This window comes from Lacerta agilis, chromosome 6, assembly GCF_009819535.1.
Source record: "Lacerta agilis isolate rLacAgi1 chromosome 6, rLacAgi1.pri, whole genome shotgun sequence".
In the NCBI taxonomy this organism is placed as follows: domain Eukaryota; kingdom Metazoa; phylum Chordata; class Lepidosauria; order Squamata; family Lacertidae; genus Lacerta; species Lacerta agilis.
Window position 1 is genome coordinate 79505145 of NC_046317.1, and position 10333 is coordinate 79515477.

The window sequence follows — 10333 nt, forward strand, 5'->3', positions numbered from 1 at the left end:
TCCCCAGGCAGTTCTGAATTTTCAGCCTTTATTTTTCTCCTTTGACAGCTATCCTCATTCACAGATGGCAGTGGCAGTTGTCCTACATAGTATTAGGCTCAAAGGCCTGCACTGGAGCTATGATGGCTGTCCTGGTATTTTCAAAAAGTAAATCCAAAGCTTTGGGACTAGCCAGCTTCACTTCAAACCACTTTGGGAAGAGCCAATGGCCCATATCTAGCCCAGCATCCTGTTCTCACCCACATGCCTCTGGGAAATCCTGACTTTGGGTGGAGGCCCCAAGTACCTCTGAAGTGACCTGCTTCAGCTTGATACCTGTGTGCCACTGGAAGTGGATGCACTGCACAGGCCAGCCATCCCATACCTCTCAACCAAACCAACCTCACGGGGTTGTTGTGAGGGAAAGACATCGGCAGAAGGAGAAGACCTGCATTTGTTGCATCAAGCTCCACCAGAGGAAAGCTAGGTGTTAATATAAGCCAATAAATGAAGAAGATAAGCACACCTTCTTTCTACGAAGGACTTTGACTTGAAAATCAGCTCGGTAGAGTGGCAAAACAAGGAGGTTGCCTTCAACAGGAGCAGAATCCAGCTAGAAAAACTGAAAGGTGTAGGAATGTTTCTACTCCCCACTCCTTCCTCCAATGCACACTAAACAAGGGCTTAGTCAGATAGCCTTTGTGAGAAGCCCTTTTGAGTCATAAACGTTGCAACAGGGAGCGCACTGCATAGCCTTTTTATCAGTAAGCAAACACAAGAGCCCCAAAAAACTGATATGTTCAGGACTTGTATGAAGTGTGGCTAAGGTAGGTTCGCAATGCAAAAATAGATCTAGCTAATCCCTTTGTAAAGTCTCTTACATAATTCCCCAACCTTTGGATCCTTTCAGAGAAAGAACTTAATTTCAGCTGGCTCTGCCCAAGTATTCATGTATGCGCTCTTCAAATCCTTCCCTCTTAAAATGCTTCAATGCTATGAATTATTTGCACCACATGGTGTTAAAGTGGAGCAGTGGTTAGAATGTCAGACTAGGACCTGGGAGACTACAGTTCGAATCTCTATTCAGCCATGAAGCTCATTGGGTCACTTTGGCCCAGTCACTTGCTCTCAGTCTCACCTAGATTAAAATTGCACTGGATTAATCGCACTGGATTAAAATTGGGAGGAGGAGAACCATGTATGCAGGGCCATCTTATCCATAGGCACTAGGTGTGCAGGGCACCTGGGCGCTGGGCTCTCAGGAGCGCCAGGCCGAGAGTCCGGAACCCGAGAGTTGAGTCTGGGGAAGAGCCTGCCCATCGGCTGCGGGCCGCTCTGTGCCGTAAGTTCAGGGGCGACTGAGCCAGTGAGATGCTGAGGTGGCCGGCCGACTCTGCCCACCTGTGCACCTGGGACTGGGCAACCTGGGTGGGGGGGCACTGGGTGGATCTTTGCACCTTGGCACCACATATGCTTAAGACAGCCCTGCATGTATGCCATCTTCAGCTCCTTGGAGGAAAGGGAGGAAATAAATGCATTAAACAATTCTATTTCCAAGCTTCATAGAGTTAACTGAATGCATTTAACTTGCAAGGTTGATTGTTTGTTTGGCTGGTGGTGGTTGCTGTGTAAATACAGCCATGGGGAATCCTGAGTAGCGTTGAGACTGTAGGAAACAGAATAATTTAAACTAGAGAAGTGGCACGAGGGAGGAGTTGGTTGAACCCATTTGGTGCCCCGATCAAATCTCTGATCTGCTTTACAAAGTGAGGGGGCGATGAAAACACCAAGAGGCCCAGTTACGAATTGCCAACACTGTGTCTGTTTTGGTCCTTAAAACACAAACACTGAAATTCTCAAGATGTCAAATGCTGAGGCTGACGAACTGTTCTACTTCCTTGGTGCATCTCCAGAAATTTATCACCATTCCCCTGATGTGCTGTCATTTATGTAGCCAGAACAGGGCAACCCACAAGCAAGCGAGAGATATCCACATGCTTAGGAGAAACCTGTGGTTTAATTATTTGGGGGGAGGTATTTGTGTGTGGAGAAATCCCGAGGAGGGGAAACCACAAAAGCAGCTCTGTAAGGAATGAGCATGCTGAGTTGACACAGAATGCTACCGGACAGCTGGAAAAGGGTAAGATGAAAAACGGGGATGGAATGGAGTGGCTGAACAGAAGCAATCCACAATGCAACATTTTGCTGCAGTACCACACATAAACAAGAACAGTTAGAGGGCTTGGATAAGTAAAAAAGTGGCATTGAGCATGGTTTACAACGGATTTTGACAGAATATACACCCCTTTCCATTGGTGTTCTAAGTGAAACACAGAGATGACTTTGTCAATCTTTCACCGCCAAGTGAGTAATTGGAGCTGTTGAGAAAGACAATAAACTGATGATAAGCAAGTAACCTTCCAGCCTTCGAGACACTGCTGAACTCAGAGCTATGGGCTCTGCTGATGCTGAGAAACTGCCCTGGGGTGCAGTTTGTTCCCGTTCCTCCACCTTCCTTTGAGAGCAAGCAAAAAAGAGTGAATGCACAAGGCTGACCTCGGGAAAAGTGTGTGTGTGTGTGTGTGTGTGTGTGTGTGTATACAGGACAGATTTTGCATCCCTTACTCCTCTCACACTGCTGAGCCCCTTATTCCCAGAGCTAAGTGCATGCCATGCCTGAAATATAACCTGTGCCAGGGTTTTCACCTGCACAACATCGTGGCTCAACTCTGACGTGGTGGAAGCAAGATCGGAGGAACATGCCTCTGAGCAGGTACAGAGTGCACTTCACCTCTGGGTAACTGCTGAACCCACCCGACACATGAAGAAGGGGTTTGCAGATGAGAGATTATATGATAACCATCTTCAAATATCTGAAGGGCTGTCACATGGAAGATGGATCAAGCTTGATTTCTGCAATGCAGCGGGTTGGACTAGAATCACTAAATGAATCATGGGGTCCTTTCCAACTCCACATTTCTATGATTATATATGGACTTCAGATTGCACATTAATATTAAAGGTAAAGGTAAAGGGACCCCTGACCATTAGGTCCAGTCGTGTCTGACTCTGGGGTTGCGGCGCTCATCTCGCGTTACTGGCCGAGGGAGCCGGCGTACAGCTTCTGGGTCATGTGGCCTGCATGACTAAGCTGCTTCTGGTGAACCAGAGCAGCACACGGAAATGCCGTTTACCTTCCCGCCAGAGCGGTTCCTATTTATCTACTTGCACTTGACGTGCTTTTGAACTGCTAGGTGGGCAGGAGCAGGGACCGAGCAACGGGAGCTCACCCCGTCGCAGGGATTCGAACTGCCGACCTTCTGATCAGCAAGCCCTAGGCTCTGTGGTTTAACCCACAGGGCCACCTGGGTCCCTCACATTAATATTACTAAAAATCAAATGCTGACCAAGGCCACTATTTGTTTGTTTGTTTGTAAAAAATCTATTGCTTGCTTGCTTCTGTAACTCTGTTGGCATAGCAAGCAACAGCATTTTGAACTGCCTACACTTTGTGTGGATTTTGCTCTTATGAGGACATCTAGGTGTCTTCACCCAGAGGTGGCGTGTCCTGTTTTGCCACTTGAGGCTGCCATGATCTGCCACTGCCACCTTGATCTTGTTGCCACCATCTGTTTTTCCACCGCTGTGCGCCTTGCCACTGTCAAAGAGGAACAACATCTTTGGGAAATCCTCCTTCCAAATTCACCAACCAGTTAAAAGAGATGGCACACACGAGCTCTCACCAGACTTTTAATTACCTCTTTCAAGATTAAAATAGCAGACAGGTAGCGTAAAAAAAGAATTGAGCAGCGGATCCCAGGGGAAGGTGTTCAGACAGGCAGGTTAAACTAGCAAGATATTTATAGTAACTGGGGATGGGGGTGGATCTGGCAACCAGCCAGCCCAGTCACACATTCCTGCTTAAAAGGCCCAATTGATAATACCTGCCTCTGCTGAAAAATCTATCCAGGCTAGGTTATATTGAGCCCGAACTCCCATTTCCAGTGGGTCTGTTCCTGAGACAGGCTCACCTGCAAAATCCAGGCATGCTTGCTTGCTTGTCAAAAAACCACTCTACGAATCCCTAAAGAACCATGACCACCATGTTTCATTGTGACAAAGCACTTCAAGGCTTCAGATTAGATCTTTACTAAATTCCGTGTGGGCTCACATACCAGTTTCCTCTGGGCAAGTTGCAGGGAGAGTGCAAGTCTCTCCACTTGGTTCTGTTACTCAGGATTCTGTTGCTGGAGTCATGATCTTCAATACTCCTTGTCCACCCAGATTTCTGTCTCTTTGTTATCTCTGCCAGCCTGTCTCCTGTCTCTCCCACCCCATATGCTTTCAGCCAAGGTCTGCTCTAAAGCTTTATCAATGGATCAGTCGTTTTGAAATGCCTCTTCCCCAACTTTTGGAATTCCTGCAGAAGTCTCTCTCTCTCTCTCTCTCTCTCTCTCTCTCTCTCTCTCTCTCTCTCACACACACACACACACACACACACACACACACACACACCACCCTGCAGTCTCCTTGACAGTTAATTCAAACTCTTGGGCCACAGTTGATTGAACTCTGTGCCCTCTAAGCACCAGGCTAGATATCTCCATTCTTGTGCATTGATGTTAAAGATTAGATGAGTGGGGCCGAGGAGGCTCCTTGGACAGACTCTTTGCCTTGGATCCTGCCTGCCTTTTGCATTCCCAGCGCAGCTGCAATTCTCCCTCCTCGGGAATGGTTTGGATTACGGAGTGCACAGGGCGGGGGGGGGGGGGGGGAACGATTGCACCACTTATCCCTTCAGAGGGCCCAGCCTCCAATTAGAGCACATCAGAAGCCCTTACCAGCAGCATTCGGCCTCCCGCTCAAGCCCCAGGGAGTTTGCTTAAGTGATGAAATAAGAAGGAAAAGGTGGGGGTGGGGAGGGAACTTTGCAAAGGGAAGGAGACACACTTCTAGTTGCTCTGATAGGGTCAATCGGCCTACTGAAATAACAGACAAACCCCCACCCCCACCCTGCTCCAAGATATTTTGTTAAATTGTGCCGACGTGATGATTTGTGTTCATGATGGGGCAGCTATATGTGATCTTCCTTTCAATACTGTTTGCAGCTGCAAAAGTTTCAAAGCACATGTACTGTTTCATTTCTAATTAGTGCATGCCCAGTTCCTTCCTGCTGAAATCCTGTAAACTTTCATGCCGCAAATGTTTGGGGCGGGGTTTGTTTTCTTTTTGTCCTGCAAGAGTGTCCCTTTATTTATTTTTTTAAAGGGTGTCCCTCTATTCACCAATAATGCGATAACATTGGCCACATTCACACCATACATTTAAAGCAGTGTCAGGCCACTTCAAACATCATGGCTTCTCCCAAAGAATTCTGGGAACTGTAACTTGTGACAGGGCACTAAGAGTTGTTAGGAGAGTCCCCCTGCTGCCGCCCCCACAGAGCTACCATTCCCAAAGTGGAATCCCTTTTCCCATAGGACTTTGGGAATGGTAGTTCTGTGAGGGGAATAGGGGTCTCCCAGCAACTCTCAGCAGCCTTGCCAAACTACAGTTCCCAGAATTCTTTGGGGAATGCCATAATGTTTAAAGTGGTATAAAGGTAAAGGTAAAGGGACCCCTAACCGTTAGGTCCAGTTGTGTCCGACTCTGGGGTTGCGTGCTCATCTCGCTCTATAGGCTGAGGGAGCCAGCGTTTGTCTGCAGACAGCTTTTGGGTCATGTGGCCAGCATGACTAAGCCGCTTCTGGCGAACCAGAGCAGTGCACGGAAACGCCGTTTACCTTCCCTCCAGAGTGGTACCTATTTATCTACTTGCACTTGATGTGCTTTCGAAGTGCTAGGTGGGCAGGAGCTGGGACTGAACAACGGGAGGTCACCCCGTCACGAGGATTCGAACCGTCAACCTTCTGATCAGCAAGCCCTAGTCTCTGTGGTTTAGACCACAGCGCCACCCACGTCCCTTTTAAAACATTATACTGGTAATACTGCTTTAAATGTATAGTGCAGATGGAGCCTGATTCAACTACTAGTCATCAGCTCTGGGATGTGGAGTGTGTGTGTTTGTGTGTGGGGGGTCTTTGTTATGCATTCATGATTATTTGTGTCCATGATGCAATTCTGCTGTCAATACTGTTTGCACTTGCGAAAGGTTCAGGGTGGTCACACTGTTTCCTTTCCAATCAGTGCGTAGCCTGCAACTTCCTGCTCAAATTCCTTAACACCATGCTGGAAATGTTCTGGTTTATTTTTATCCCATTTTAGTTGTGCTATATGACCCCCACTGGACAGCAATAACGTGGTAGCGCTGGGGAAACATTGCAGAACAAAACTAAAGCAGAATAAATCCACCATGAATGCACTGCTAACGTACCAAGAACATGTTGCAGAATACACCTGCAATAAAACGCCAATCTAAATGGGCCCTGGGGCTTGTCTCAGTGCCTTTGGGTGCTAGTCTCAAATCCATAAACAGGAAGCTGGCTCAGGAAATACCCTTCTGTTATTTCAGAATATGATTGAAGGGTGGTGGTAAACAAGTAGTTGTTCTTTCTCCAACACCCTTCAAAATAATAATAATAATAATACTCTGCATCTGACTGGGTTGCCCCAGCCACTCTGAGTGGCTTCCAACAAAAATAGTGTGTGTGGGAGGGGGGAAATCAAGCATTATTTAAAAGCTTCCTGAAACAGGGCTGCCTTCGGTTGTCTATGAAAAAAAATAGTAATTCCTCCATAACCATATATCCTCAAGGAGATTAGCTGTAAGGATGACTTAGCAAGAATGCATGAGCAACACCAACTGTGAAACACAGCTGCACTGGCCTTCTTAAGGGACCCTTGATTGTGTTGGATTTTGTGGGATTGCCGTTGCGATGATTCTATTGTTATGCAAGCATGACATTGTTCACATTTGTGGAAAGAAGCAGAAAAACCAGGAAGGCATCCCACACAACTTCAAAGCAGCCAGCCGCCTCCTTGCAGTAAAGGACAGCGAGTTCAGAGAGTTCATCTGATTGTGCCAAGGACACGGCTTTCACTTTTAAAGGCCAAGGAGTTAAAATAAGTCTCCGTCTCAGCAACACGTACGTACCCAGGACCAGTCTTGCCTGTGCATGCGGGGGAAGGAGTTCTTTGTCAAGCTGTAAAGCCATCCTAACCTTCACAACAAACTTTTTTTTATTATTATTATCTGAAATTCTCTTTGACTCAGACACAGCAGGGATTATTCATATGTGGAAGTCATTGGGTCTCTGGGAGAAAGAACCCACCTAGGGTAATTCCCTTTGGAGAAGAGGAAGCAACTCACTCACCCTTGCAAAAAATTGTTGTTTGAAAAAGAATGTTAAGTATATCAGAGGTGTGAATTGTAGCCATTTGCCAAAAAACCTCTCCTGTAATTAAGTTTAGACTTTATTTCATCAGTTAGTGAAATTGCATTAGAATACAGTGGTACCTCAGGTTACATATGCTTCAGGTTACATACTCCGCTAACCCAGAAATAACGCTTCAGGTTAAGAACTTTGCTTCAGGATAAGAACAGAAATCGTGCTCTGGCGGCGCAGCGGCAGGTCCCATTAGCTAAAGTGGTCTTCAGGTTAAGAACAGTTTCAGGTTAAGAACGGACCTCCAGAACGAATTAAGTTCTTAACCCGAAGTACCACTGTATTACCAAAGGAGAGGAAGAAATACCCTCACTTGGACGTGGTTGAGAAATGTGTATGGGTGTCATTTCACTAATGCTACAAATTGTTCCACCTGCACTCTGCAGCCTTCCTGGGTGCCCGCTCCTCAGTTAAACTCCAAAGGGGGGCATTTGGAGGTGTTGGCAGCCAGGGAGGCTGCAGAGTATAGGGGAAATGTTTACTGGAAGGAAAACACACACACACACACACACACACACACAGGCTGAGCCAACAACAAGGGAAGCTGGAAAGTCTGCACCCACATACATTCCAAAGAAATTCTTAATTGCCCTGAGAAGGAGAGAGAAAAATGGAATCCTTTTTCTAAGGGGAAAAAAACACTTTCAAAAAATTGGAATGCAAGTTTTGGCATAGTACCAGTGAAACATGGGGTTGTAGCCAAGATAGCAGTAAGATAAAGCCACTTGGTGGTATGCTTGTCCCATTGGTGAAATGTTTTGCACAGCTTGCTGGAGATTTTGTTGCACAATAGATGGTGGGATCTGCTGAGCAATGAATTTCCACTAGTGCAACTGCTGCTTTGGATTCCTCCGTTGTGCAGCGTGGAAGCTCTCCTGTTTGCCTACACATTAATCTTCGCATTTTACTCTGGCCCTTTGGTTTGACCCTGTGATGTTCCTGCTCCAAGTGCAGTAAGACTCTAGCCACAATGCTACGTGGGGTTTCCTGCTGGGAAAAACGGAGAACAATGTTCATCAGGCTACCTACAAAGAAGCTTGGCCATGCTACTCTTTTGTAACACGTCATCATCAGAGGGCAGAAAGTCACCTTGGAATAGTCAAAGCAGGACCAGCTCTTGGACTCAGCAACCTGTTTTTCTGCTCTCCCTTTGCAATTCTCCTGGACTTACCGTAATAAGCTCTGGCTGTTGCCTATTCGTGACCAGCTGCTGTGGCCTGGTGGTTAGAAAGTTAGATGCACTTTCGAAAAGGCATTTATTACCATTGTGTAAAAGAACAGCATCGCAGTATCACAGTGTATTAGGAACATAGGAAGCTGCTTTATATGGAAGCAGACAATCTAGCTCAGTATTGTCTACACTGACCGGCAGCAGCTTTCCAGGTTTTCATGCAGGGGGTCTGTACCTTGAGGTGCCAGGGACTGAACCAGGGGTCTTTGCATACGAGGCAAGTGCCCTACCATGAGTAAATCCTACCAAGTTCCATAGCTGCTACTACCTTGTTTATTCAAATGCATCTGCATATGGCTTTTCTTCCTAAATTGGTTTACATGTCGCATGTGGAACACATTATAAAGTACAACGGAAGATCATACAAAAAGACGCCGCAAGAATCTCTAAAAACAAACAAACCCAGTTGTTTCAAAACATTACTAAAAGCCAGTGTAATTCAACATAACACAAAAATTATCAAAATGAGGCAAAATACTGGTTCTGCAACTCCGATCAAATTGCTGGCCCATTTTCTTTCCACATCACTGAGGCTGGGAGAACACAAAGTTCTCTGGTGGAGCAACTGTTTATATCTTCCCAGGCGTTGCCCTCCTGGGTGAACGTGTGGGCATAATGAAGCCAAAAAATAAAATAAAAAATACGCCCAGTCTCTCTTTGAAATGGAATTAATTCGGACAGTGAATCCCCATGCATGGAATGTTTCCTAGTCATGGAATTTATTACGGTATCTTCATCAATTTTGCAAAGACCTTGTTTCCTGATAAACCGGAAAAGTATAAACCAGATCCTCTTAACACCAGAGCTTGCTGTTGGAGGCAGTACACTTCTGAATGCCAATTTCTTGAAATCACAGGTGGGAAAAACCCTGCTGCATTTGGGTCCATTACTTAATGGGCTTCCTGCAGACATCTGGTTGGCTACTGTAAGAATAGGATACTGGATTGGATGGGCCTTTGGCGTGATCCAGCAGAGCTCTCCTTATGAGTATTAAGGAGCCAGCTGCATGTGTTTCACGGTCTCTACCCACAGTGTTTATTTGGGCATTGGCGCCGAGTCTAAAAGAGGTAGCCAGCAAAGGTATGCGATACCAAAGGGGTACAGATATCTGGACTCCATCCAAGTTAAGGGAAATGCTGCTGCTAAAGAATGCTTTGATCTCCCCAATTTGCTCTAAAGTCCTTGCCAAGGTTGTGAGCTCATCCAGCACAGGCAGAGCAGCCACACCTTGTCTCTCCCCCCCCCCTCCCCTAAAGCTTGAGGCTCAAATGAGAGGAAAATATGGGTTGGTGGCACAACATGTCTCTTGCAGCTGCCTTTGTGAAATGTTATTGCTTGACGTTTTCTTCTTCTTCTTGGCTCCCCATTATGGAATACAGAACTAGTTGGTAAAACAAAGTGAATGACAAAACTGGATTAGAGAGTTATTACCCCTACCAAAATTGTGTAGGAAGACAGTTGTTATGTTTAATTAAGATCTTCAGAAGGGACACAAGCCCATGTTCAAATATATAAAAGGATGTCATATAGAGGAGGGTGAAAGGTTGTTTTCTGCTGCTCCAGAGAAGCGGACACGGAGCAATGGATTCAAACTACAAGAAAGAAGATTCCACTTAAACATTAGGAAGAACTTCCTGACAGTGAGAGCTGTTTGGCAGTGGAATTTGCTGCCAAGGAGTGTGGTGGAGTCTCCTTCTTTGGAGGTCTTTCAGCGGAGGCTTGACAGCCATCTGTCAGG